The 21,004-nt window shown below is 41.9% G+C and overlaps 40 non-coding genes and 1 pseudogene across 40 annotated transcripts; all 41 read left to right on the forward strand.

Moving 5' to 3' along the window:
* The first annotated feature begins 458 nt into the window (after positions 1–458).
* LOC114840070 lies at positions 459–566 on the forward strand (annotated as a pseudogene).
* Positions 567–808: 242 nt separating this feature from the next.
* Positions 809–949, forward strand: LOC114840040. The gene has a single exon (XR_003782370.1). It is a non-coding gene; the product is annotated as a U4 spliceosomal RNA (small nuclear RNA).
* Positions 950–1,391: 442 nt separating this feature from the next.
* On the forward strand, positions 1,392–1,532 carry LOC117595041. Its single transcript, XR_004576323.1, has one exon. It is a non-coding gene; the product is annotated as a U4 spliceosomal RNA (small nuclear RNA).
* Positions 1,533–1,774: 242 nt separating this feature from the next.
* On the forward strand, positions 1,775–1,915 carry LOC117595045. The gene has a single exon (XR_004576327.1). It is a non-coding gene; the product is annotated as a U4 spliceosomal RNA (small nuclear RNA).
* Positions 1,916–2,357: 442 nt separating this feature from the next.
* LOC117595052 lies at positions 2,358–2,498 on the forward strand. Its single transcript, XR_004576334.1, has one exon. It is a non-coding gene; the product is annotated as a U4 spliceosomal RNA (small nuclear RNA).
* Positions 2,499–2,740: 242 nt separating this feature from the next.
* Positions 2,741–2,882, forward strand: LOC117595051. Its single transcript, XR_004576333.1, has one exon. It is a non-coding gene; the product is annotated as a U4 spliceosomal RNA (small nuclear RNA).
* A 442-nt stretch (positions 2,883–3,324) lies between these two features.
* Positions 3,325–3,465, forward strand: LOC117595049. The gene has a single exon (XR_004576331.1). It is a non-coding gene; the product is annotated as a U4 spliceosomal RNA (small nuclear RNA).
* Positions 3,466–3,907: 442 nt separating this feature from the next.
* On the forward strand, positions 3,908–4,048 carry LOC117595054. The gene has a single exon (XR_004576335.1). It is a non-coding gene; the product is annotated as a U4 spliceosomal RNA (small nuclear RNA).
* A 442-nt stretch (positions 4,049–4,490) lies between these two features.
* LOC117595033 lies at positions 4,491–4,631 on the forward strand. The gene has a single exon (XR_004576315.1). It is a non-coding gene; the product is annotated as a U4 spliceosomal RNA (small nuclear RNA).
* A 442-nt stretch (positions 4,632–5,073) lies between these two features.
* On the forward strand, positions 5,074–5,214 carry LOC117595055. Its single transcript, XR_004576336.1, has one exon. It is a non-coding gene; the product is annotated as a U4 spliceosomal RNA (small nuclear RNA).
* Positions 5,215–5,456: 242 nt separating this feature from the next.
* LOC117595056 lies at positions 5,457–5,597 on the forward strand. Its single transcript, XR_004576337.1, has one exon. It is a non-coding gene; the product is annotated as a U4 spliceosomal RNA (small nuclear RNA).
* A 442-nt stretch (positions 5,598–6,039) lies between these two features.
* On the forward strand, positions 6,040–6,180 carry LOC117595032. Its single transcript, XR_004576314.1, has one exon. It is a non-coding gene; the product is annotated as a U4 spliceosomal RNA (small nuclear RNA).
* Positions 6,181–6,622: 442 nt separating this feature from the next.
* On the forward strand, positions 6,623–6,763 carry LOC117595050. Its single transcript, XR_004576332.1, has one exon. It is a non-coding gene; the product is annotated as a U4 spliceosomal RNA (small nuclear RNA).
* A 442-nt stretch (positions 6,764–7,205) lies between these two features.
* Positions 7,206–7,346, forward strand: LOC117595057. Its single transcript, XR_004576338.1, has one exon. It is a non-coding gene; the product is annotated as a U4 spliceosomal RNA (small nuclear RNA).
* Positions 7,347–7,588: 242 nt separating this feature from the next.
* LOC117595058 lies at positions 7,589–7,729 on the forward strand. The gene has a single exon (XR_004576339.1). It is a non-coding gene; the product is annotated as a U4 spliceosomal RNA (small nuclear RNA).
* Positions 7,730–8,171: 442 nt separating this feature from the next.
* On the forward strand, positions 8,172–8,312 carry LOC117595059. Its single transcript, XR_004576340.1, has one exon. It is a non-coding gene; the product is annotated as a U4 spliceosomal RNA (small nuclear RNA).
* A 439-nt stretch (positions 8,313–8,751) lies between these two features.
* Positions 8,752–8,892, forward strand: LOC117595061. The gene has a single exon (XR_004576342.1). It is a non-coding gene; the product is annotated as a U4 spliceosomal RNA (small nuclear RNA).
* Positions 8,893–9,134: 242 nt separating this feature from the next.
* LOC117595062 lies at positions 9,135–9,275 on the forward strand. Its single transcript, XR_004576343.1, has one exon. It is a non-coding gene; the product is annotated as a U4 spliceosomal RNA (small nuclear RNA).
* A 442-nt stretch (positions 9,276–9,717) lies between these two features.
* Positions 9,718–9,858, forward strand: LOC117595046. The gene has a single exon (XR_004576328.1). It is a non-coding gene; the product is annotated as a U4 spliceosomal RNA (small nuclear RNA).
* Positions 9,859–10,300: 442 nt separating this feature from the next.
* Positions 10,301–10,441, forward strand: LOC117595047. Its single transcript, XR_004576329.1, has one exon. It is a non-coding gene; the product is annotated as a U4 spliceosomal RNA (small nuclear RNA).
* A 242-nt stretch (positions 10,442–10,683) lies between these two features.
* On the forward strand, positions 10,684–10,824 carry LOC117595037. The gene has a single exon (XR_004576319.1). It is a non-coding gene; the product is annotated as a U4 spliceosomal RNA (small nuclear RNA).
* A 442-nt stretch (positions 10,825–11,266) lies between these two features.
* On the forward strand, positions 11,267–11,407 carry LOC117595040. Its single transcript, XR_004576322.1, has one exon. It is a non-coding gene; the product is annotated as a U4 spliceosomal RNA (small nuclear RNA).
* A 442-nt stretch (positions 11,408–11,849) lies between these two features.
* LOC117595042 lies at positions 11,850–11,990 on the forward strand. The gene has a single exon (XR_004576324.1). It is a non-coding gene; the product is annotated as a U4 spliceosomal RNA (small nuclear RNA).
* A 442-nt stretch (positions 11,991–12,432) lies between these two features.
* On the forward strand, positions 12,433–12,573 carry LOC117595063. The gene has a single exon (XR_004576344.1). It is a non-coding gene; the product is annotated as a U4 spliceosomal RNA (small nuclear RNA).
* A 242-nt stretch (positions 12,574–12,815) lies between these two features.
* On the forward strand, positions 12,816–12,956 carry LOC117595064. Its single transcript, XR_004576345.1, has one exon. It is a non-coding gene; the product is annotated as a U4 spliceosomal RNA (small nuclear RNA).
* Positions 12,957–13,398: 442 nt separating this feature from the next.
* Positions 13,399–13,539, forward strand: LOC117595065. Its single transcript, XR_004576346.1, has one exon. It is a non-coding gene; the product is annotated as a U4 spliceosomal RNA (small nuclear RNA).
* A 242-nt stretch (positions 13,540–13,781) lies between these two features.
* Positions 13,782–13,922, forward strand: LOC117595066. Its single transcript, XR_004576347.1, has one exon. It is a non-coding gene; the product is annotated as a U4 spliceosomal RNA (small nuclear RNA).
* Positions 13,923–14,164: 242 nt separating this feature from the next.
* On the forward strand, positions 14,165–14,305 carry LOC117595030. Its single transcript, XR_004576312.1, has one exon. It is a non-coding gene; the product is annotated as a U4 spliceosomal RNA (small nuclear RNA).
* A 442-nt stretch (positions 14,306–14,747) lies between these two features.
* Positions 14,748–14,888, forward strand: LOC117595067. Its single transcript, XR_004576348.1, has one exon. It is a non-coding gene; the product is annotated as a U4 spliceosomal RNA (small nuclear RNA).
* A 442-nt stretch (positions 14,889–15,330) lies between these two features.
* On the forward strand, positions 15,331–15,471 carry LOC117595068. Its single transcript, XR_004576349.1, has one exon. It is a non-coding gene; the product is annotated as a U4 spliceosomal RNA (small nuclear RNA).
* A 442-nt stretch (positions 15,472–15,913) lies between these two features.
* Positions 15,914–16,054, forward strand: LOC117595048. Its single transcript, XR_004576330.1, has one exon. It is a non-coding gene; the product is annotated as a U4 spliceosomal RNA (small nuclear RNA).
* A 242-nt stretch (positions 16,055–16,296) lies between these two features.
* Positions 16,297–16,437, forward strand: LOC117595038. Its single transcript, XR_004576320.1, has one exon. It is a non-coding gene; the product is annotated as a U4 spliceosomal RNA (small nuclear RNA).
* Positions 16,438–16,879: 442 nt separating this feature from the next.
* LOC117595043 lies at positions 16,880–17,020 on the forward strand. The gene has a single exon (XR_004576325.1). It is a non-coding gene; the product is annotated as a U4 spliceosomal RNA (small nuclear RNA).
* A 442-nt stretch (positions 17,021–17,462) lies between these two features.
* LOC117595069 lies at positions 17,463–17,603 on the forward strand. Its single transcript, XR_004576350.1, has one exon. It is a non-coding gene; the product is annotated as a U4 spliceosomal RNA (small nuclear RNA).
* A 243-nt stretch (positions 17,604–17,846) lies between these two features.
* Positions 17,847–17,987, forward strand: LOC117595070. Its single transcript, XR_004576351.1, has one exon. It is a non-coding gene; the product is annotated as a U4 spliceosomal RNA (small nuclear RNA).
* Positions 17,988–18,429: 442 nt separating this feature from the next.
* On the forward strand, positions 18,430–18,570 carry LOC117595034. The gene has a single exon (XR_004576316.1). It is a non-coding gene; the product is annotated as a U4 spliceosomal RNA (small nuclear RNA).
* Positions 18,571–18,812: 242 nt separating this feature from the next.
* LOC117595072 lies at positions 18,813–18,953 on the forward strand. Its single transcript, XR_004576353.1, has one exon. It is a non-coding gene; the product is annotated as a U4 spliceosomal RNA (small nuclear RNA).
* Positions 18,954–19,395: 442 nt separating this feature from the next.
* LOC117595036 lies at positions 19,396–19,536 on the forward strand. Its single transcript, XR_004576318.1, has one exon. It is a non-coding gene; the product is annotated as a U4 spliceosomal RNA (small nuclear RNA).
* Positions 19,537–19,778: 242 nt separating this feature from the next.
* On the forward strand, positions 19,779–19,919 carry LOC117595073. The gene has a single exon (XR_004576354.1). It is a non-coding gene; the product is annotated as a U4 spliceosomal RNA (small nuclear RNA).
* Positions 19,920–20,161: 242 nt separating this feature from the next.
* LOC117595074 lies at positions 20,162–20,302 on the forward strand. Its single transcript, XR_004576355.1, has one exon. It is a non-coding gene; the product is annotated as a U4 spliceosomal RNA (small nuclear RNA).
* A 442-nt stretch (positions 20,303–20,744) lies between these two features.
* On the forward strand, positions 20,745–20,885 carry LOC117595075. The gene has a single exon (XR_004576356.1). It is a non-coding gene; the product is annotated as a U4 spliceosomal RNA (small nuclear RNA).
* The last annotated feature ends 119 nt before the right edge of the window (positions 20,886–21,004 follow it).

A 21,004-nucleotide genomic window follows, 5' to 3' on the forward strand; every position in this document is an offset into this window, starting at 1 on the left:
AGAGATGAATATATAAATTTATAGTAAATTGAACCTTATTAAAACTCATCACATCACACGACTTCACAAGAAGTGAAGGATCACAAGTGGCCTGAGTGAGACAAAGAACATGAAGGCACATGCAGCATCAATGGTCATGAAAACACCAGTCATTTACACAGATGGACAACAAGATGCATCCAGGGGCCGATTAAACAGATGGTTGAACAATGGAGGATGGTGAACGCACAACACTAAATGTGCTCAATGTCAAAGATGATAATGAAATGTTTCACTAACTGATTTTGAACCCCAAATGAAATCAGTGAAGATCATACGCCTAATAGCATGAAACTACAAGAAGCCCATGAAGACCCTGAACCCAATTGGAGTGCGGGCAAAACAATTAAAAACATTGATATGCATAACACTGGAACCGTAGAACTTAGAAGCTTCATTTATTTTCCACAGGAAAGTGGATTTTGAAGCCACTTGTCTATTGGCTGGTTGAAAACTTAACCCAATACCCCGCCGGGACGACTTGCAATACAGTCGGCCCTGGCAATTTTTGATAGTCTCGTCAGAGACTTTTATGTGTGTCGAAAAAAAGAGAATCTTCAGAATTTAAAGAAGTGCCTCTGTTGAGCTCAAGACTTCAATAGGGTACAGGTCATGAATGTGGAAAGTGATCCGCATGGATTTTGAAGCCCCTGAACCTCAACATGTCTTTTAACACTCGTCTTTTGGCAAGTCTGAAGGGGAAAGTGTTACCCGTTTGGGCAGATGCTGTCAGAGAGGGTCAAGCAATTTTTTCTTTCATTCCTCGGGTATCCCTTCGCAGTGGCGATATCATAGCCTATGAGGTCTAGCCGAGGCGTGATTATTGCTGGTTGAAAACTTAACCCAATACCCCGCCGGGACGACTTGCAATACAGTCGGCCCTGGCAATTTTTGATAGTCTCGTCAGAGACTTTTATGTGTGTCGAAAAAAAGAGAATCTTCAGAATTTAAAGAAGTGCCTCTGTTGAGCTCAAGACTTCAATTGGGTACAGGTCATGAATGTGGAAAGTGAACCGCATGGATTTTGAAGCCCCTGAACCTGTAAATGTCTTTTAACACTTGTCTTTTGGCAAGTCTGAATGGGAAAGGATACGTGTCTGCGACTAATCTTCACTGAGGCAGTCGGTACACATACCCACAATGCATTGTTGTAGATGTTAAGAGTTTTTTTTGTAAAAGTTCAAAACATCAGTTTTATTAAAAGCCCACCATTCAGTGGCGTACATTTAACAACTCAAATGTCATACTTAGTTATTTCAGCTAGAAACTTGTTATTACACAAACAAGAGATTTACCGTTTGGGCAGATGCTGTCAGAAATGGTCAAGCAATTTTTTCTTTCATTGCTTGAGTATCCCTTCGCAGTGGCGATATCATAGCCTATGAGGTCTAGCCGAGGCGTGATTATTGCTGGTTGAAAACTTAACCCAATACCCCGCCGGGACGACTTGCAATACAGTCGGCCCTGGCAATTTTTGATAGTCTCGTCAGAGACTTTTATGTGTGTCGAAAAAAAGAGAATCTTCAGAATTTAAAGAAGTGCCTCTGTTGAGCTCAAGACTTCAATTGGGTACAGGTCATGAATGTGGAAAGTGATCCGCATGGATTTTGAAGCCCCTGAACCTCAACATGTCTTTTAACACTCGTCTTTTGGCAAGTCTGAAGGGGAAAGTGTTACCCGTTTGGGCAGATGCTGTCAGAGAGGGTCAAGCAATTTTTTCTTTCATTCCTCGGGTATCCCTTCGCAGTGGCGATATCATAGCCTATGAGGTCTAGCCGAGGCGTGATTATTGCTGGTTGAAAACTTAACCCAATACCCCGCCGGGACGACTTGCAATACAGTCGGCCCTGGCAATTTTCGATAGTCTCGTCAGAGACTTTTATGTGTGTCGAAAAAAAGAGAATCTTCAGAATTTAAAGAAGTGCCTCTGTTGAGCTCAAGACTTCAATTGGGTACAGGTCATGAATGTGGAAAGTGAACCGCATGGATTTTGAAGCCCCTGAACCTGTAAATGTCTTTTAACACTTGTCTTTTGGCAAGTCTGAATGGGAAAGGATACGTGTCTGCGACTAAACTTCACTGAGGCAGTCGGTACACATGCCCACAATGCATTGCTGTAGATGTTAAGAGTTTTTTTTGTAAAAGTTCAAAACATCAGTTTTATTAAAAGCCCACCATTCAGTGGCGTACATTTAACAACTCAAATGTCATACTTAGTTATTTCAGCTAGAAACTTGTTATTACACAAACAAGAGATTTACCGTTTGGGCAGATGCTGTCAGAAATGGTCAAGCAATTTTTTCTTTCATTGCTTGAGTATCCCTTCGCAGTGGCGATATCATAGCCTATGAGGTCTAGCCGAGGCGTGATTATTGCTGGTTGAAAACTTAACCCAATACCCCGCCGGGACGACTTGCAATACAGTCGGCCCTGGCAATTTTTGATAGTCTCGTCAGAGACTTTTATGTGTGTCGAAAAAAAGAGAATCTTCAGAATTTAAAGAAGTGCCTCTGTTGAGCTCAAGACTTCAATAGGGTACAGGTCATGAATGTGGAAAGTGATCCGCATGGATTTTGAAGCCCCTGAACCTCAACATGTCTTTTAACACTCGTCTTTTGGCAAGTCTGAAGGGGAAAGTGTTACCCGTTTGGGCAGATGCTGTCAGAGAGGGTCAAGCAATTTTTTCTTTCATTCCTCGGGTATCCCTTCGCAGTGGCGATATCATAGCCTATGAGGTCTAGCCGAGGCGTGATTATTGCTTGGTTGAAAACTTAACCCAATACCCCGCCGGGACGACTTGCAATACAGTCGGCCCTGGCAATTTTCGATAGTCTCGTCAGAGACTTTTATGTGTGTCGAAAAAAAGAGAATCTTCAGAATTTAAAGAAGTGCCTCTGTTGAGCTCAAGACTTCAATTGGGTACAGGTCATGAATGTGGAAAGTGAACCGCATGGATTTTGAAGCCCCTGAACCTGTAAATGTCTTTTAACACTTGTCTTTTGGCAAGTCTGAATGGGAAAGGATACGTGTCTGCGACTAATCTTCACTGAGGCAGTCGGTACACATGCCCACAATGCATTGCTGTAGATGTTAAGAGTTTTTTTTGTAAAAGTTCAAAACATCAGTTTTATTAAAAGCCCACCATTCAGTGGCGTACATTTAACAACTCAAATGTCATACTTAGTTATTTCAGCTAGAAACTTGTTATTACACAAACAAGAGATTTACCGTTTGGGCAGATGCTGTCAGAAATGGTCAAGCAATTTTTTCTTTCATTGCTTGAGTATCCCTTCGCAGTGGCGATATCATAGCCTATGAGGTCTAGCCGAGGCGTGATTATTGCTGGTTGAAAACTTAACCCAATACCCCGCCGGGACGACTTGCAATACAGTCGGCCCTGGCAATTTTCGATAGTCTCGTCAGAGTTTTTTATTTGTGTCGAAAAAAAGAGAATCTTCAGAATTTAAAGAAGTGCCTCTGTTGAGCTCAAGACTTCAATTGGGTACAGGTCATGAATGTGGAAAGTGAACCGCATGGATTTTGAAGCCCCTGAACCTGTAAATGTCTTTTAACACTTGTCTTTTGGCAAGTCTGAATGGGAAAGGATACGTGTCTGCGACTAATCTTCACTGAGGCAGTCGGTACACATGCCCACAATGCATTGCTGTAGATGATAAGAGTTTTTTTTGTAAAAGTTCAAAACATCAGTTTTATTAAAAGCCCACCATTCAGTGGCGTACATTTAACAACTCAAATGTCATACTTAGTTATTTCAGCTAGAAACTTGTTATTACACAAACAAGAGATTTACCGTTTGGGCAGATGCTGTCAGAAATGGTCAAGCAATTTTTTCTTTCATTGCTTGAGTATCCCTTCGCAGTGGCGATATCATAGCCTATGAGGTCTAGCCGAGGCGTGATTATTGCTGGTTGAAAACTTAACCCAATACCCCGCCGGGACGACTTGCAATACAGTCGGCCCTGGCAATTTTTGATAGTCTCGTCAGAGACTTTTATGTGTGTCGAAAAAAAGAGAATCTTCAGAATTTAAAGAAGTGCCTCTGTTGAGCTCAAGACTTCAATAGGGTACAGGTCATGAATGTGGAAAGTGAACCGCATGGATTTTGAAGCCCCTGAACCTGTAAATGTCTTTTAACACTTGTCTTTTGGCAAGTCTGAATGGGAAAGGATACGTGTCTGCGACTAATCTTCACTGAGGCAGTCGGTACACATACCCACAATGCATTGTTGTAGATGTTAAGAGTTTTTTTTGTAAAAGTTCAAAACATCAGTTTTATTAAAAGCCCACCATTCAGTGGCGTACATTTAACAACTCAAATGTCATACTTAGTTATTTCAGCTAGAAACTTGTTATTACACAAACAAGAGATTTACCGTTTGGGCAGATGCTGTCAGAAATGGTCAAGCAATTTTTTCTTTCATTGCTTGAGTATCCCTTCGCAGTGGCGATATCATAGCCTATGAGGTCTAGCCGAGGTGTGATTATTGCTGGTTGAAAACTTAACCCAATACCCCGCCGGGACGACTTGCAATACAGTCGGCCCTGGCAATTTTTGATAGTCTCGTCAGAGACTTTTATGTGTGTCGAAAAAAAGAGAATCTTCAGAATTTAAAGAAGTGCCTCTGTTGAGCTCAAGACTTCAATTGGGTACAGGTCATGAATGTGGAAAGTGAACCGCATGGATTTTGAAGCCCCTGAACCTGTAAATGTCTTTTAACACTTGTCTTTTGGCAAGTCTGAATGGGAAAGGATACGTGTCTGCGACTAATCTTCACTGAGGCAGTCGGTACACATACCCACAATGCATTGCTGTAGATGTTAAGAGTTTTTTTTGTAAAAGTTCAAAACATCAGTTTTATTAAAAGCCCACCATTCAGTGGCGTACATTTAACAACTCAAATGTCATACTTAGTTATTTCAGCTAGAAACTTGTTATTACACAAACAAGAGATTTACCGTTTGGGCAGATGCTGTCAGAAATGGTCAAGCAATTTTTTCTTTCATTGCTTGAGTATCCCTTCGCAGTGGCGATATCATAGCCTATGAGGTCTAGCCGAGGCGTGATTATTGCTGGTTGAAAACTTAACCCAATACCCCGCCGGGACGACTTGCAATACAGTCGGCCCTGGCAATTTTTGATAGTCTCGTCAGAGACTTTTATGTGTGTCGAAAAAAAGAGAATCTTCAGAATTTAAAGAAGTGCTTCTGTTGACCTCAAGACTTCAATAGGGTACAGGTCATGAATGTGGAAAGTGATCCGCATGGATTTTGAAGCCCCTGAACCTCAACATGTCTTTTAACACTCGTCTTTTGGCAAGTCTGAAGGGGAAAGTGTTACCCGTTTGGGCAGATGCTGTCAGAGAGGGTCAAGCAATTTTTTCTTTCATTCCTCGGGTATCCCTTCGCAGTGGCGATATCATAGCCTATGAGGTCTAGCCGAGGCGTGATTATTGCTGGTTGAAAACTTAACCCAATACCCCGCCGGGACGACTTGCAATACAGTCGGCCCTGGCAATTTTTGATAGTCTCGTCAGAGACTTTTATGTGTGTCGAAAAAAAGAGAATCTTCAGAATTTAAAGAAGTGCCTCTGTTGAGCTCAAGACTTCAATTGGGTACAGGTCATGAATGTGGAAAGTGAACCGCATGGATTTTGAAGCCCCTGAACCTGTAAATGTCTTTTAACACTTGTCTTTTGGCAAGTCTGAATGGGAAAGGATACGTGTCTGCGACTAATCTTCACTGAGGCAGTCGGTACACATACCCACAATGCATTGCTGTAGATGTTAAGAGTTTTTTTTGTAAAAGTTCAAAACATCAGTTTTATTAAAAGCCCACCATTCAGTGGCGTACATTTAACAACTCAAATGTCATACTTAGTTATTTCAGCTAGAAACTTGTTATTACACAAACAAGAGATTTACCGTTTGGGCAGATGCTGTCAGAAATGGTCAAGCAATTTTTTCTTTCATTGCTTGAGTATCCCTTCGCAGTGGCGATATCATAGCCTATGACGTCTAGCCGAGGCGTGATTATTGCTGGTTGAAAACTTAACCCAATACCCCGCCGGGACGACTTGCAATACAGTCGGCCCTGGCAATTTTTGATAGTCTCGTCAGAGACTTTTATGTGTGTCGAAAAAAAGAGAATCTTCAGAATTTAAAGAAGTGCCTCTGTTGAGCTCAAGACTTCAATAGGGTACAGGTCATGAATGTGGAAAGTGAACCGCATGGATTTTGAAGCCCCTGAACCTGTAAATGTCTTTTAACACTTGTCTTTTGGCAAGTCTGAATGGGAAAGGATACGTGTCTGCGACTAAACTTCACTGAGGCAGTCGGTACACATGCCCACAATGCATTGCTGTAGATGTTAAGAGTTTTTTTTGTAAAAGTTCAAAACATCAGTTTTATTAAAAGCCCACCATTCAGTGGCGTACATTTAACAACTCAAATGTCATACTTAGTTATTTCAGCTAGAAACTTGTTATTACACAAACAAGAGATTTACCGTTTGGGCAGATGCGGTCAGAAATGGTCAAGCAATTTTTTCTTTCATTGCTTGAGTATCCCTTCGCAGTGGCGATATCATAGCCTATGAGGTCTAGCCGAGGCGTGATTATTGATGGTTGAAAACTTAACCCAATACCCCGCCGGGACGACTTGCAATACAGTCGGCCCTGGCAATTTTCGATAGTCTCGTCAGAGACTTTTATGTGTGTCGAAAAAAAGAGAATCTTCAGAATTTAAAGAAGTGCCTCTGTTGAGCTCAAGACTTCAATTGGGTACAGGTCATGAATGTGGAAAGTGAACCGCATGGATTTTGAAGCCCCTGAACCTGTAAATGTCTTTTAACACTTGTCTTTTGGCAAGTCTGAATGGGAAAGGATACGTGTCTGCGACTAATCTTCACTGAGGCAGTCGGTACACATGCCCACAATGCATTGCTGTAGATGTTAAGAGTTTTTTTTGTAAAAGTTCAAAACATCAGTTTTATTAAAAGCCCACCATTCAGTGGCGTACATTTAACAACTCAAATGTCATACTTAGTTATTTCAGCTAGAAACTTGTTATTACACAAACAAGAGATTTACCGTTTGGGCAGATGCTTTCAGAAATGGTCAAGCAATTTTTTCTTTCATTGCTTGAGTATCCCTTCGCAGTGGCGATATCATAGCCTATGAGGTCTAGCCGAGGCGTGATTATTGCTGGTTGAAAACTTAACCCAATACCCCGCCGGGACGACTTGCAATACAGTCGGCCCTGGCAATTTTTGATAGTCTCGTCAGAGACTTTTATGTGTGTCGAAAAAAAGAGAATCTTCAGAATTTAAAGAAGTGCCTCTGTTGAGCTCAAGACTTCAATAGGGTACAGGTCATGAATGTGGAAAGTGATCCGCATGGATTTTGAAGCCCCTGAACCTCAACATGTCTTTTAACACTCGTCTTTTGGCAAGTCTGAAGGGGAAAGTGTTACCCGTTTGGGCAGATGCTGTCAGAGAGGGTCAAGCAATTTTTTCTTTCATTCCTCGGGTATCCCTTCGCAGTGGCGATATCATAGCCTATGAGGTCTAGCCGAGGCGTGATTATTGCTGGTTGAAAACTTAACCCAATACCCCGCCGGGACGACTTGCAATACAGTCGGCCCTGGCAATTTTTGATAGTCTCGTCAGAGACTTTTATGTGTGTCGAAAAAAAGAGAATCTTCAGAATTTAAAGAAGTGCCTCTGTTGAGCTCAAGACTTCAATTGGGTACAGGTCATGAATGTGGAAAGTGAACCGCATGGATTTTGAAGCCCCTGAACCTGTAAATGTCTTTTAACACTTGTCTTTTGGCAAGTCTGAATGGGAAAGGATACGTGTCTGCGACTAATCTTCACTGAGGCAGTCGGTACACATGCCCACAATGCATTGCTGTAGATGTTAAGAGTTTTTTTTGTAAAAGTTCAAAACATCAGTTTTATTAAAAGCCCACCATTCAGTGGCGTACATTTAACAACTCAAATGTCATACTTAGTTATTTCAGCTAGAAACTTGTTATTACACAAACAAGAGATTTACCGTTTGGGCAGATGCTGTCAGAAATGGTCAAGCAATTTTTTCTTTCATTGCTTGAGTATCCCTTCGCAGTGGCGATATCATAGCCTATGAGGTCTAGCCGAGGCGTGATTATTGCTGGTTGAAAACTTAACCCAATACCCCGCCGGGACGACTTGCAATACAGTCGGCCCTGGCAATTTTTGATAGTCTCGTCAGAGACTTTTATGTGTGTCGAAAAAAAGAGAATCTTCAGAATTTAAAGAAGTGCCTCTGTTGAGCTCAAGACTTCAATTGGGTACAGGTCATGAATGTGGAAAGTGAACCGCATGGATTTTGAAGCCCCTGAACCTGTAAATGTCTTTTAACACTTGTCTTTTGGCAAGTCTGAATGGGAAAGGATACGTGTCTGCGACTAATCTTCACTGAGGCAGTCGGTACACATACCCACAATGCATTGCTGTAGATGTTAAGAGTTTTTTTTGTAAAAGTTCAAAACATCAGTTTTATTAAAAGCCCACCATTCAGTGGCGTACATTTAACAACTCAAATGTCATACTTAGTTATTTCAGCTAGAAACTTATTACACAAACAAGAGATTTACCGTTTGGGCAGATGCTGTCAGAAATGGTCAAGCAATTTTTTCTTTCATTGCTTGAGTATCCCTTCGCAGTGGCGATATCATAGCCTATGAGGTCTAGCCGAGGCGTGATTATTGCTGGTTGAAAACTTAACCCAATACCCCGCCGGGACGACTTGCAATACAGTCGGCCCTGGCAATTTTTGATAGTCTCGTCAGAGACTTTTATGTGTGTCGAAAAAAAGAGAATCTTCAGAATTTAAAGAAGTGCCTCTGTTGAGCTCAAGACTTCAATAGGGTACAGGTCATGAATGTGGAAAGTGATCCGCATGGATTTTGAAGCCCCTGAACCTCAACATGTCTTTTAACACTCGTCTTTTGGCAAGTCTGAAGGGGAAAGTGTTACCCGTTTGGGCAGATGCTGTCAGAGAGGGTCAAGCAATTTTTTCTTTCATTCCTCGGGTATCCCTTCGCAGTGGCGATATCATAGCCTATGAGGTCTAGCCGAGGCGTGATTATTGCTGGTTGAAAACTTAACCCAATACCCCGCCGGGACGACTTGCAATACAGTCGGCCCTGGCAATTTTTGATAGTCTCGTCAGAGACTTTTATGTGTGTCGAAAAAAAGAGAATCTTCAGAATTTAAAGAAGTGCCTCTGTTGAGCTCAAGACTTCAATTGGGTACAGGTCATGAATGTGGAAAGTGAACCGCATGGATTTTGAAGCCCCTGAACCTGTAAATGTCTTTTAACACTTGTCTTTTGGCAAGTCTGAATGGGAAAGGATACGTGTCTGCGACTAATCTTCACTGAGGCAGTCGGTACACATGCCCACAATGCATTGCTGTAGATGTTAAGAGTTTTTTTTGTAAAAGTTCAAAACATCAGTTTTATTAAAAGCCCACCATTCAGTGGCGTACATTTAACAACTCAAATGTCATACTTAGTTATTTCAGCTAGAAACTTGTTATTACACAAACAAGAGATTTACCGTTTGGGCAGATGCTGTCAGAAATGGTCAAGCAATTTTTTCTTTCATTGCTTGAGTATCCCTTCGCAGTGGCGATATCATAGCCTATGAGGTCTAGCCGAGGCGTGATTATTGATGGTTGAAAACTTAACCCAATACCCCGCCGGGACGACTTGCAATACAGTCGGCCCTGGCAATTTTTGATAGTCTCGTCAGAGACTTTTATGTGTGTCGAAAAAAAGAGAATCTTCAGAATTTAAAGAAGTGCCTCTGTTGAGCTCAAGACTTCAATTGGGTACAGGTCATGAATGTGGAAAGTGAACCGCATGGATTTTGAAGCCCCTGAACCTGTAAATGTCTTTTAACACTTGTCTTTTGGCAAGTCTGAATGGGAAAGGATACGTGTCTGCGACTAAACTTCACTGAGGCAGTCGGTACACATGCCCACAATGCATTGCTGTAGATGTTAAGAGTTTTTTTTGTAAAAGTTCAAAACATCAGTTTTATTAAAAGCCCACCATTCAGTGGCGTACATTTAACAACTCAAATGTCATACTTAGTTATTTCAGCTAGAAACTTGTTATTACACAAACAAGAGATTTACCGTTTGGGCAGATGCGGTCAGAAATGGTCAAGCAATTTTTTCTTTCATTGCTTGAGTATCCCTTCGCAGTGGCGATATCATAGCCTATGAGGTCTAGCCGAGGCGTGATTATTGATGGTTGAAAACTTAACCCAATACCCCGCCGGGACGACTTGCAATACAGTCGGCCCTGGCAATTTTTGATAGTCTCGTCAGAGACTTTTATGTGTGTCGAAAAAAAGAGAATCTTCAGAATTTAAAGAAGTGCCTCTGTTGAGCTCAAGACTTCAATTGGGTACAGGTCATGAATGTGGAAAGTGATCTGCATGGATTTTGAAGCCCCTGAACCTCAACATGTCTTTTAACACTCGTCTTTTGGCAAGTCTGAATGGGAAAGTGTTACCCGTTTGGGCAGATGCTGTCAGAGAGGGTCAAGCAATTTTTTCTTTCAGTCCTCGGGTATCCCTTCGTAGTGGCGATATCATAGCCTATGAGGTCTAGCCGAGGCGTGATTATTGCTGGTTGAAAACTTAACCCAATACCCCGCCGGGACGACTTGCAATACAGTCGGCCCTGGCAATTTTTGATAGTCTCGTCAGAGACTTTTATGTGTGTCGAAAAAAAGAGAATCTTCAGAATTTAAAGAAGTGCCTCTGTTGAGCTCAAGACTTCAATTGGGTACAGGTCATGAATGTGGAAAGTGAACCGCATGGATTTTGAAGCCCCTGAACCTGTAAATGTCTTTTAACACTTGTCTTTTGGCAAGTCTGAATGGGAAAGGATACGTGTCTGCGACTAATCTTCACTGAGGCAGTCGGTACACATACCCACAATGCATTGCTGTAGATGTTAAGAGTTTTTTTTGTAAAAGTTCAAAACATCAGTTTTATTAAAAGCCCACCATTCAGTGGCGTACATTTAACAACTCAAATGTCATACTTAGTTATTTCAGCTAGAAACTTGTTATTACACAAACAAGAGATTTACCGTTTGGGCAGATGCTGTCAGAAATGGTCAAGCAATTTTTTCTTTCATTGCTTGAGTATCCCTTCGCAGTGGCGATATCATAGCCTATGAGGTCTAGCCGAGGCGTGATTATTGCTGGTTGAAAACTTAACCCAATACCCCGCCGGGACGACTTGCAATACAGTCTGCCCTGGCAATTTTTGATAGTCTCGTCAGAGACTTTTATGTGTGTCGAAAAAAAGAGAATCTTCAGAATTTAAAGAAGTGCCTCTGTTGAGCTCAAGACTTCAATTGGGTACAGGTCATGAATGTGGAAAGTGAACCGCATGGATTTTGAAGCCCCTGAACCTGTAAATGTCTTTTAACACTTGTCTTTTGGCAAGTCTGAATGGGAAAGGATACGTGTCTGCGACTAATCTTCACTGAGGCAGTCGGTACACATGCCCACAATGCATTGCTGTAGATGTTAAGAGTTTTTTTTGTAAAAGTTCAAAACATCAGTTTTATTAAAAGCCCACCATTCAGTGGCGTACATTTAACAACTCAAATGTCATACTTAGTTATTTCAGCTAGAAACTTGTTATTACACAAACAAGAGATTTACCGTTTGGGCAGATGCGGTCAGAAATGGTCAAGCAATTTTTTCTTTCATTGCTTGAGTATCCCTTCGCAGTGGCGATATCATAGCCTATGAGGTCTAGCCGAGGCGTGATTATTGCTGGTTGAAAACTTAACCCAATACCCCGCCGGGACGACTTGCAATACAGTCTGCCCTGGCAATTTTTGATAGTCTCGTCAGAGACTTTTATGTGTGTCGAAAAAAAGAGAATCTTCAGAATTTAAAGAAGTGCCTCTGTTGAGCTCAAGACTTCAATTGGGTACAGGTCATGAATGTGGAAAGTGAACCGCATGGATTTTGAAGCCCCTGAACCTGTAAATGTCTTTTAACACTTGTCTTTTGGCAAGTCTGAATGGGAAAGGATACGTGTCTGCGACTAATCTTCACTGAGGCAGTCGGTACACATGCCCACAATGCATTGCTGTAGATGTTAAGAGTTTTTTTTGTAAAAGTTCAAAACATCAGTTTTATTAAAAGCCCACCATTCAGTGGCGTACATTTAACAACTCAAATGTCATACTTAGTTATTTCAGCTAGAAACTTGTTATTACACAAACAAGAGATTTACCGTTTGGGCAGATGCGGTCAGAAATGGTCAAGCAATTTTTTCTTTCATTGCTTGAGTATCCCTTCGCAGTGGCGATATCATAGCCTATGAGGTCTAGCCGAGGCGTGATTATTGCTGGTTGAAAACTTAACCCAATACCCCGCCGGGACGACTTGCAATACAGTCGGCCCTGGCAATTTTTGATAGTCTCGTCAGAGACTTTTATGTGTGTCGAAAAAAAGAGAATCTTCAGAATTTAAAGAAGTGCTTCTGTTGACCTCAAGACTTCAATAGGGTACAGGTCATGAATGTGGAAAGTGATCCGCATGGATTTTGAAGCCCCTGAACCTCAACATGTCTTTTAACACTCGTCTTTTGGCAAGTCTGAAGGGGAAAGTGTTACCCGTTTGGGCAGATGCTGTCAGAGAGGGTCAAGCAATTTTTTCTTTCATTCCTCGGGTATCCCTTCGCAGTGGCGATATCATAGCCTATGAGGTCTAGCCGAGGCGTGATTATTGCTGGTTGAAAACTTAACCCAATACCCCGCCGGGACGACTTGCAATACAGTCGGCCCTGGCAATTTTTGATAGTCTCGTCAGAGACTTTTATGTGTGTCGAAAAAAAGAGAATCTTCAGAATTTAAAGAAGTGCCTCTGTTGAGCTCAAGACTTCAATTGGGTACAGGTCATGAATGTGGAAAGTGAACCGCATGGATTTTGAAGCCCCTGAACCTGTAAATGTCTTTTAACACTTGTCTTTTGGCAAGTCTGAATGGGAAAGGATACGTGTCTGCGACTAATCTTCACTGAGGCAGTCGGTACACATACCCACAATGCATTGCTGTAGATGTTAAGAGTTTTTTTTGTAAAAGTTCAAAACATCAGTTTTATTAAAAGCCCACCATTCAGTGGCGTACATTTAACAACTCAAATGTCATACTTAGTTATTTCAGCTAGAAACTTGTTATTACACAAACAAGAGATTTACCGTTTGGGCAGATGCTGTCAGAAAGGGTCAAGCAATTTTTTCTTTCAGTCCTCGGGCATCCCTTCGCAGTGGCGATATCATAGCCTATGAGGTCTAGCCGAGGCGTGATTATTGCTGGTTGAAAACTTAACCCAATACCCCGCCGGGACGACTTGCAATACAGTCGGCCCTGGCAATTTTTGATAGTCTCGTCAGAGACTTTTATGTGTGTCGAAAAAAAGAGAATCTTCAGAATTTAAAGAAGTGCCTCTGTTGAGCTCAAGACTTCAATAGGGTACAGGTCATGAATGTGGAAAGTGATCCGCATGGATTTTGAAGCCCCTGAACCTCAACATGTCTTTTAACACTCGTCTTTTGGCAAGTCTGAATGGGAAAGTGTTACCCGTTTGGGCAGATGCTGTCAGAGAGGGTCAAGCAATTTTTTCTTTCATTCCTCGGGTATCCCTTCGCAGTGGCGATATCATAGCCTATGAGGTCTAGCCGAGGCGTGATTATTGCTGGTTGAAAACTTAACCCAATACCCCGCCGGGACGACTTGCAATACAGTCGGCCCTGGCAATTTTTGATAGTCTCGTCAGAGACTTTTATGTGTGTCGAAAAAAATAGAATCTTCAGAATTTAAAGAAGTGCCTCTGTTGAGCTCAAGACTTCAATAGGGTACAGGTCATGAATGTGGAAAGTGATCCGCATGGATTTTGAAGCCCCTGAACCTCAACATGTCTTTTAACACTCGTCTTTTGGCAAGTCTGAATGGGAAAGTGTTACCCGTTTGGGCAGATGCTGTCAGAGAGGGTCAAGCAATTTTTTCTTTCATTCCTCGGGTATCCCTTCGCAGTGGTGATATCATAGCCTATGAGGTCTAGCCGAGGCGTGATTATTGCTGGTTGAAAACTTAACCCAATACCCCGCCGGGACGACTTGCAATACAGTCGGCCCTGGCAATTTTTGATAGTCTCGTCAGAGACTTTTATGTGTGTCGAAAAAAAGAGAATCTTCAGAATTTAAAGAAGTGCCTCTGTTGAGCTCAAGACTTCAATTGGGTACAGGTCATGAATGTGGAAAGTGAACCGCATGGATTTTGAAGCCCCTGAACCTGTAAATGTCTTTTAACACTTGTCTTTTGGCAAGTCTGAATGGGAAAGGATACGTGTCTGCGACTAATCTTCACTGAGGCAGTCGGTACACATGCCCACAATGCATTGCTGTAGATGTTAAGAGTTTTTTTTGTAAAAGTTCAAAACATCAGTTTTATTAAAAGCCCACCATTCAGTGGCGTACATTTAACAACTCAAATGTCATACTTAGTTATTTCAGCTAGAAACTTGTTATTACACAAACAAGAGATTTACCGTTTGGGCAGATGCTGTCAGAAATGGTCAAGCAATTTTTTCTTTCATTGCTTGAGTATCCCTTCGCAGTGGCGATATCATAGCCTATGAGGTCTAGCCGAGGCGTGATTATTGCTGGTTGAAAACTTAACCCAATACCCCGCCGGGACGACTTGCAATACAGTCGGCCCTGGCAATTTTTGATAGTCTCGTCAGAGACTTTTATGTGTGTCGAAAAAAAGAGAATCTTCAGAATTTAAAGAAGTGCCTCTGTTGAGCTCAAGACTTCAATTGGGTACAGGTCATGAATGTGGAAAGTGAACCGCATGGATTTTGAAGCCCCTGAACCTGTAAATGTCTTTTAACACTTGTCTTTTGGCAAGTCTGAATGGGAAAGGATACGTGTCTGCGACTAATCTTCACTGAGGCAGTCGGTACACATACCCACAATGCATTGCTGTAGATGTTAAGAGTTTTTTTTGTAAAAGTTCAAAACATCAGTTTTATTAAAAGCCCACCATTCAGTGGCGTACATTTAACAACTCAAATGTCATACTTAGTTATTTCAGCTAGAAACTTGTTATTACACAAACAAGAGATTTACCGTTTGGGCAGATGCTGTCAGAAATGGTCAAGCAATTTTTTCTTTCATTGCTTGAGTATCCCTTCGCAGTGGCGATATCATAGCCTATGAGGTCTAGCCGAGGCGTGATTATTGCTGGTTGAAAACTTAACCCAATACCCCGCCGGGACGACTTGCAATACAGTCGGCCCTGGCAATTTTTGATAGTCTCGTCAGAGACTTTTATGTGTGTCGAAAAAAAGAGAATCTTCAGAATTTAAAGAAGTGCCTCTGTTGAGCTCAAGACTTCAATTGGGTACAGGTCATGAATGTGGAAAGTGAACCGCATGGATTTTGAAGCCCCTGAACCTGTAAATGTCTTTTAACACTTGTCTTTTGGCAAGTCTGAATGGGAAAGGATACGTGTCTGCGACTAAACTTCACTGAGGCAGTCGGTACACATGCCCACAATGCATTGCTGTAGATGTTAAGAGTTTTTTTTGTAAAAGTTCAAAACATCAGTTTTATTAAAAGCCCACCATTCAGTGGCGTACATTTAACAACTCAAATGTCATACTTAGTTATTTCAGCTAGAAACTTGTTATTACACAAACAAGAGATTTACCGTTTGGGCAGATGCGGTCAGAAATGGTCAAGCAATTTTTTCTTTCATTGCTTGAGTATCCCTTCGCAGTGGCGATATCATAGCCTATGAGGTCTAGCCGAGGCGTGATTATTGATGGTTGAAAACTTAACCCAATACCCCGCCGGGACGACTTGCAATACAGTCGGCCCTGGCAATTTTTGATAGTCTCGTCAGAGACTTTTATGTGTGTCGAAAAAAAGAGAATCTTCAGAATTTAAAGAAGTGCCTCTGTTGAGCTCAAGACTTCAATTGGGTACAGGTCATGAATGTGGAAAGTGATCTGCATGGATTTTGAAGCCCCTGAACCTCAACATGTCTTTTAACACTAGTCTTTTGGCAAGTCTGAATGGGAAAGTGTTACCCGTTTGGGCAGATGCTGTCAGAGAGGGTCAAGCAATTTTTTCTTTCAGTCCTCGGGTATCCCTTCGTAGTGGCGATATCATAGCCTATGAGGTCTAGCCGAGGCGTGATTATTGCTGGTTGAAAACTTAACCCAATACCCCGCCGGGACGACTTGCAATACAGTCGGCCCTGGCAATTTTTGATAGTCTCGTCAGAGACTTTTATGTGTGTCGAAAAAAAGAGAATCTTCAGAATTTAAAGAAGTGCCTCTGTTGAGCTCAAGACTTCAATTGGGTACAGGTCATGAATGTGGAAAGTGAACCGCATGGATTTTGAAGCCCCTGAACCTGTAAATGTCTTTTAACACTTGTCTTTTGGCAAGTCTGAATGGGAAAGGATACGTGTCTGCGACTAATCTTCACTGAGGCAGTCGGTACACATACCCACAATGCATTGCTGTAGATGTTAAGAGTTTTTTTTGTAAAAGTTCAAAACATCAGTTTTATTAAAAGCCCACCATTCAGTGGCGTACATTTAACAACTCAAATGTCATACTTAGTTATTTCAGCTAGAAACTTGTTATTACACAAACAAGAGATTTACCGTTTGGGCAGATGCTGTCAGAAATGGTCAAGCAATTTTTTCTTTCATTGCTTGAGTATCCCTTCGCAGTGGCGATATCATAGCCTATGAGGTCTAGCCGAGGCGTGATTATTGCTGGTTGAAAACTTAACCCAATACCCCGCCGGGACGACTTGCAATACAGTCTGCCCTGGCAATTTTTGATAGTCTCGTCAGAGACTTTTATGTGTGTCGAAAAAAAGAGAATCTTCAGAATTTAAAGAAGTGCCTCTGTTGAGCTCAAGACTTCAATTGGGTACAGGTCATGAATGTGGAAAGTGAACCGCATGGATTTTGAAGCCCCTGAACCTGTAAATGTCTTTTAACACTTGTCTTTTGGCAAGTCTGAATGGGAAAGGATACGTGTCTGCGACTAATCTTCACTGAGGCAGTCGGTACACATACCCACAATGCATTGCTGTAGATGTTAAGAGTTTTTTTTGTAAAAGTTCAAAACATCAGTTTTATTAAAAGCCCACCATTCAGTGGCGTACATTTAACAACTCAAATGTCATACTTAGTTATTTCAGCTAGAAACTTGTTATTACACAAACAAGAGATTTACCGTTTGGGCAGATGCTGTCAGAAATGGTCAAGCAATTTTTTCTTTCATTGCTTGAGTATCCCTTCGCAGTGGCGATATCATAGCCTATGAGGTCTAGCCGAGGCGTGATTATTGCTGGTTGAAAACTTAACCCAATACCCCGCCGGGACGACTTGCAATACAGTCGGCCCTGGCAATTTTTGATAGTCTCGTCAGAGACTTTTATGTGTGTCGAAAAAAAGAGAATGTTCAGAATTTAAAGAAGTGCCTCTGTTGAGCTCAAGACTTCAATTAGGGTACAGGTCATGAATGTGGAAAGTGATCCGCATGGATTTTGAAGCCCCTGAACCTCAACATGTCTTTTAACACTCGTCTTTTGGCAAGTCTGAATGGGAAAGTGTTACCCGTTTGGGCAGATGCTGTCAGAGAGGGTCAAGCAATTTTTTCTTTCAGTCCTCGGGTATCCCTTCGCAGTGGCGATATCATAGCCTATGAGGTCTAGCCGAGGCGTGATTATTGCTGGTTGAAAACTTAACCCAATACCCCGCCGGGACGACTTGCAATACAGTCGGCCCTGGCAATTTTTGATAGTCTCGTCAGAGACTTTTATGTGTGTCGAAAAAAAGAGAATCTTCAGAATTTAAAGAAGTGCCTCTGTTGAGCTCAAGACTTCAATTGGGTACAGGTCATGAATGTGGAAAGTGAACCGCATGGATTTTGAAGCCCCTGAACCTGTAAATGTCTTTTAACACTTGTCTTTTGGCAAGTCTGAATGGGAAAGGATACGTGTCTGCGACTAATCTTCACTGAGGCAGTCGGTACACATACCCACAATGCATTGCTGTAGATGTTAAGAGTTTTTTTTGTAAAAGTTCAAAACATCAGTTTTATTAAAAGCCCACCATTCAGTGGCGTACATTTATCAACTCAAATGTCATACTTAGTTATTTCAGCTAGAAACTTGTTATTACACAAACAAGAGATTTACCGTTTGGGCAGATGCTGTCAGAAATGGTCAAGCAATTTTTTCTTTCATTGCTTGAGTATCCCTTCGCAGTGGCGATATCATAGTCTATGAGGTCTAGCCGAGGCGTGATTATTGCTGGTTGAAAACTTAACCCAATACCCCGCCGGGACGACTTGCAATACAGTCGGCCCTGGCAATTTTTGATAGTCTCGTCAGAGACTTTTATGTGTGTCGAAAAAAAGAGAATGTTCAGAATTTAAAGAAGTGCCTCTGTTGAGCTCAAGACTTCAATTGGGTACAGGTCATGAATGTGGAAAGTGATCCGCATGGATTTTGAAGCCCCTGAACCTCAACATGTCTTTTAACACTCGTCTTTTGGCAAGTCTGAATGGGAAAGTGTTACCCGTTTGGGCAGATGCTGTCAGAGAGGGTCAAGCAATTTTTTCTTTCAGTCCTCGGGTATCCCTTCGCAGTGGCGATATCATAGCCTATGAGGTCTAGCCGAGGCGTGATTATTGCTGGTTGAAAACTTAACCCAATACCCCGCCGGGACGACTTGCAATACAGTCGGCCCTGGCAATTTTTGATAGTCTCGTCAGAGACTTTTATGTGTGTCGAAAAAAAGAGAATCTTCAGAATTTAAAGAAGTGCCTCTGTTGAGCTCAAGACTTCAATTGGGTACAGGTCATGAATGTGGAAAGTGAACCGCATGGATTTTGAAGCCCCTGAACCTGTAAATGTCTTTTAACACTTGTCTTTTGGCAAGTCTGAATGGGAAAGGATACGTGTCTGCGACTAATCTTCACTGAGGCAGTCGGTACACATACCCACAATGCATTGCTGTAGATGTTAAGAGTTTTTTTTGTAAAAGTTCAAAACATCAGTTTTATTAAAAGCCCACCATTCAGTGGCGTACATTTAACAACTCAAATGTCATACTTAGTTATTTCAGCTAGAAACTTGTTATTACACAAACAAGAGATTTACCGTTTGGGCAGATGCTGTCAGAAATGGTCAAGCAATTTTTTCTTTCATTGCTTGAGTATCTCTTCGCAGTGGCGATATCATAGTCTATGAGGTCTAGCCGAGGCGTGATTATTGCTGGTTGAAAACTTAACCCAATACCCCGCCGGGACGACTTGCAATACAGTCGGCCCTGGCAATTTTTGATAGTCTCGTCAGAGACTTTTATGTGTGTCGAAAAAAAGAGAATCTTCAGAATTTAAAGAAGTGCCTCTGTTGAGCTCAAGACTTCAATAGGGTACAGGTCATGAATGTGGAAAGTGAACCGCATGGATTTTGAAGCCCCTGAACCTCAACATGTCTTTTAACACTCGTCTTTTGGCAAGTCTGAATGGGAAAGTGTTACCCGTTTGGGCAGATGCTGTCAGAGAGGGTCAAGCAATTTTTTCTTTCATTCCTCGGGTATCCCTTCGCAGTGGCGATATCATAGCCTATGAGGTCTAGCCGAGGCGTGATTATTGCTGGTTGAAAACTTAACCCAATACCCCGCCGGGACGACTTGCAATACAGTCGGCCCTGGCAATTTTTGATAGTCTCGTCAGAGACTTTTGTGTGTGTCGAAAAAAATAGAATCTTCAGAATTTAAAGAAGTGCCTCTGTTGAGCTCAAGACTTCAATAGGGTACAGGTCATGAATGTGGAAAGTGATCCGCATGGATTTTGAAGCCCCTGAACCTCAACATGTCTTTTAACACTCGTCTTTTGGCAAGTCTGAATGGGAAAGTGTTACCCGTTTGGGCAGATGCTGTCAGAGAGGGTCAAGCAATTTTTTCTTTCATTCCTCGGGTATCCCTTCGCAGTGGCGATATCATAGCCTATGAGGTCTAGCCGAGGCGTGATTATTGCTGGTTGAAAACTTAACCCAATACCCCGCCGGGACGACTTGCAATACAGTCGGCCCTGGCAATTTTTGATAGTCTCGTCAGAGACTTTTATGTGTGTCGAAAAAAAGAGAATCTTCAGAATTTAAAGAAGTGCCTCTGTTGAGCTCAAGACTTCAATTGGGTACAGGTCATGAATGTGGAAAGTGAACCGCATGGATTTTGAAGCCCCTGAACCTGTAAATGTCTTTTAACACTTGTCTTTTGGCAAGTCTGAATGGGAAAGGATACGTGTCTGCGACTAATCTTCACTGAGGCAGTCGGTACACATACCCACAATGCATTGCTGTAGATGTTAAGAGTTTTTTTTGTAAAAGTTCAAAACATCAGTTTTATTAAAAGCCCACCATTCAGTGGCGTACATTTAACAACTCAAATGTCATACTTAGTTATTTCAGCTAGAAACTTGTTATTACACAAACAAGAGATTTACCGTTTGGGCAGATGCTGTCAGAAAGGGTCAAGCAATTTTTTCTTTCAGTCCTCGGGCATCCCTTCGCAGTGGCGATATCATAGCCTATGAGGTCTAGCCGAGGCGTGATTATTGCTGGTTGAAAACTTAACCCAATACCCCGCCGGGACGACTTGCAATACAGTCGGCCCTGGCAATTTTTGATAGTCTCGTCAGAGACTTTTATGTGTGTCGAAAAAAAGAGAATCTTCAGAATTTAAAGAAGTGCCTCTGTTGAGCTCAAGACTTCAATAGGGTACAGGTCATGAATGTGGAAAGTGATCCGCATGGATTTTGAA

Source organism: Esox lucius, chromosome 10 (assembly GCF_011004845.1).
Source record: "Esox lucius isolate fEsoLuc1 chromosome 10, fEsoLuc1.pri, whole genome shotgun sequence".
NCBI lineage: Eukaryota > Metazoa > Chordata > Actinopteri > Esociformes > Esocidae > Esox > Esox lucius.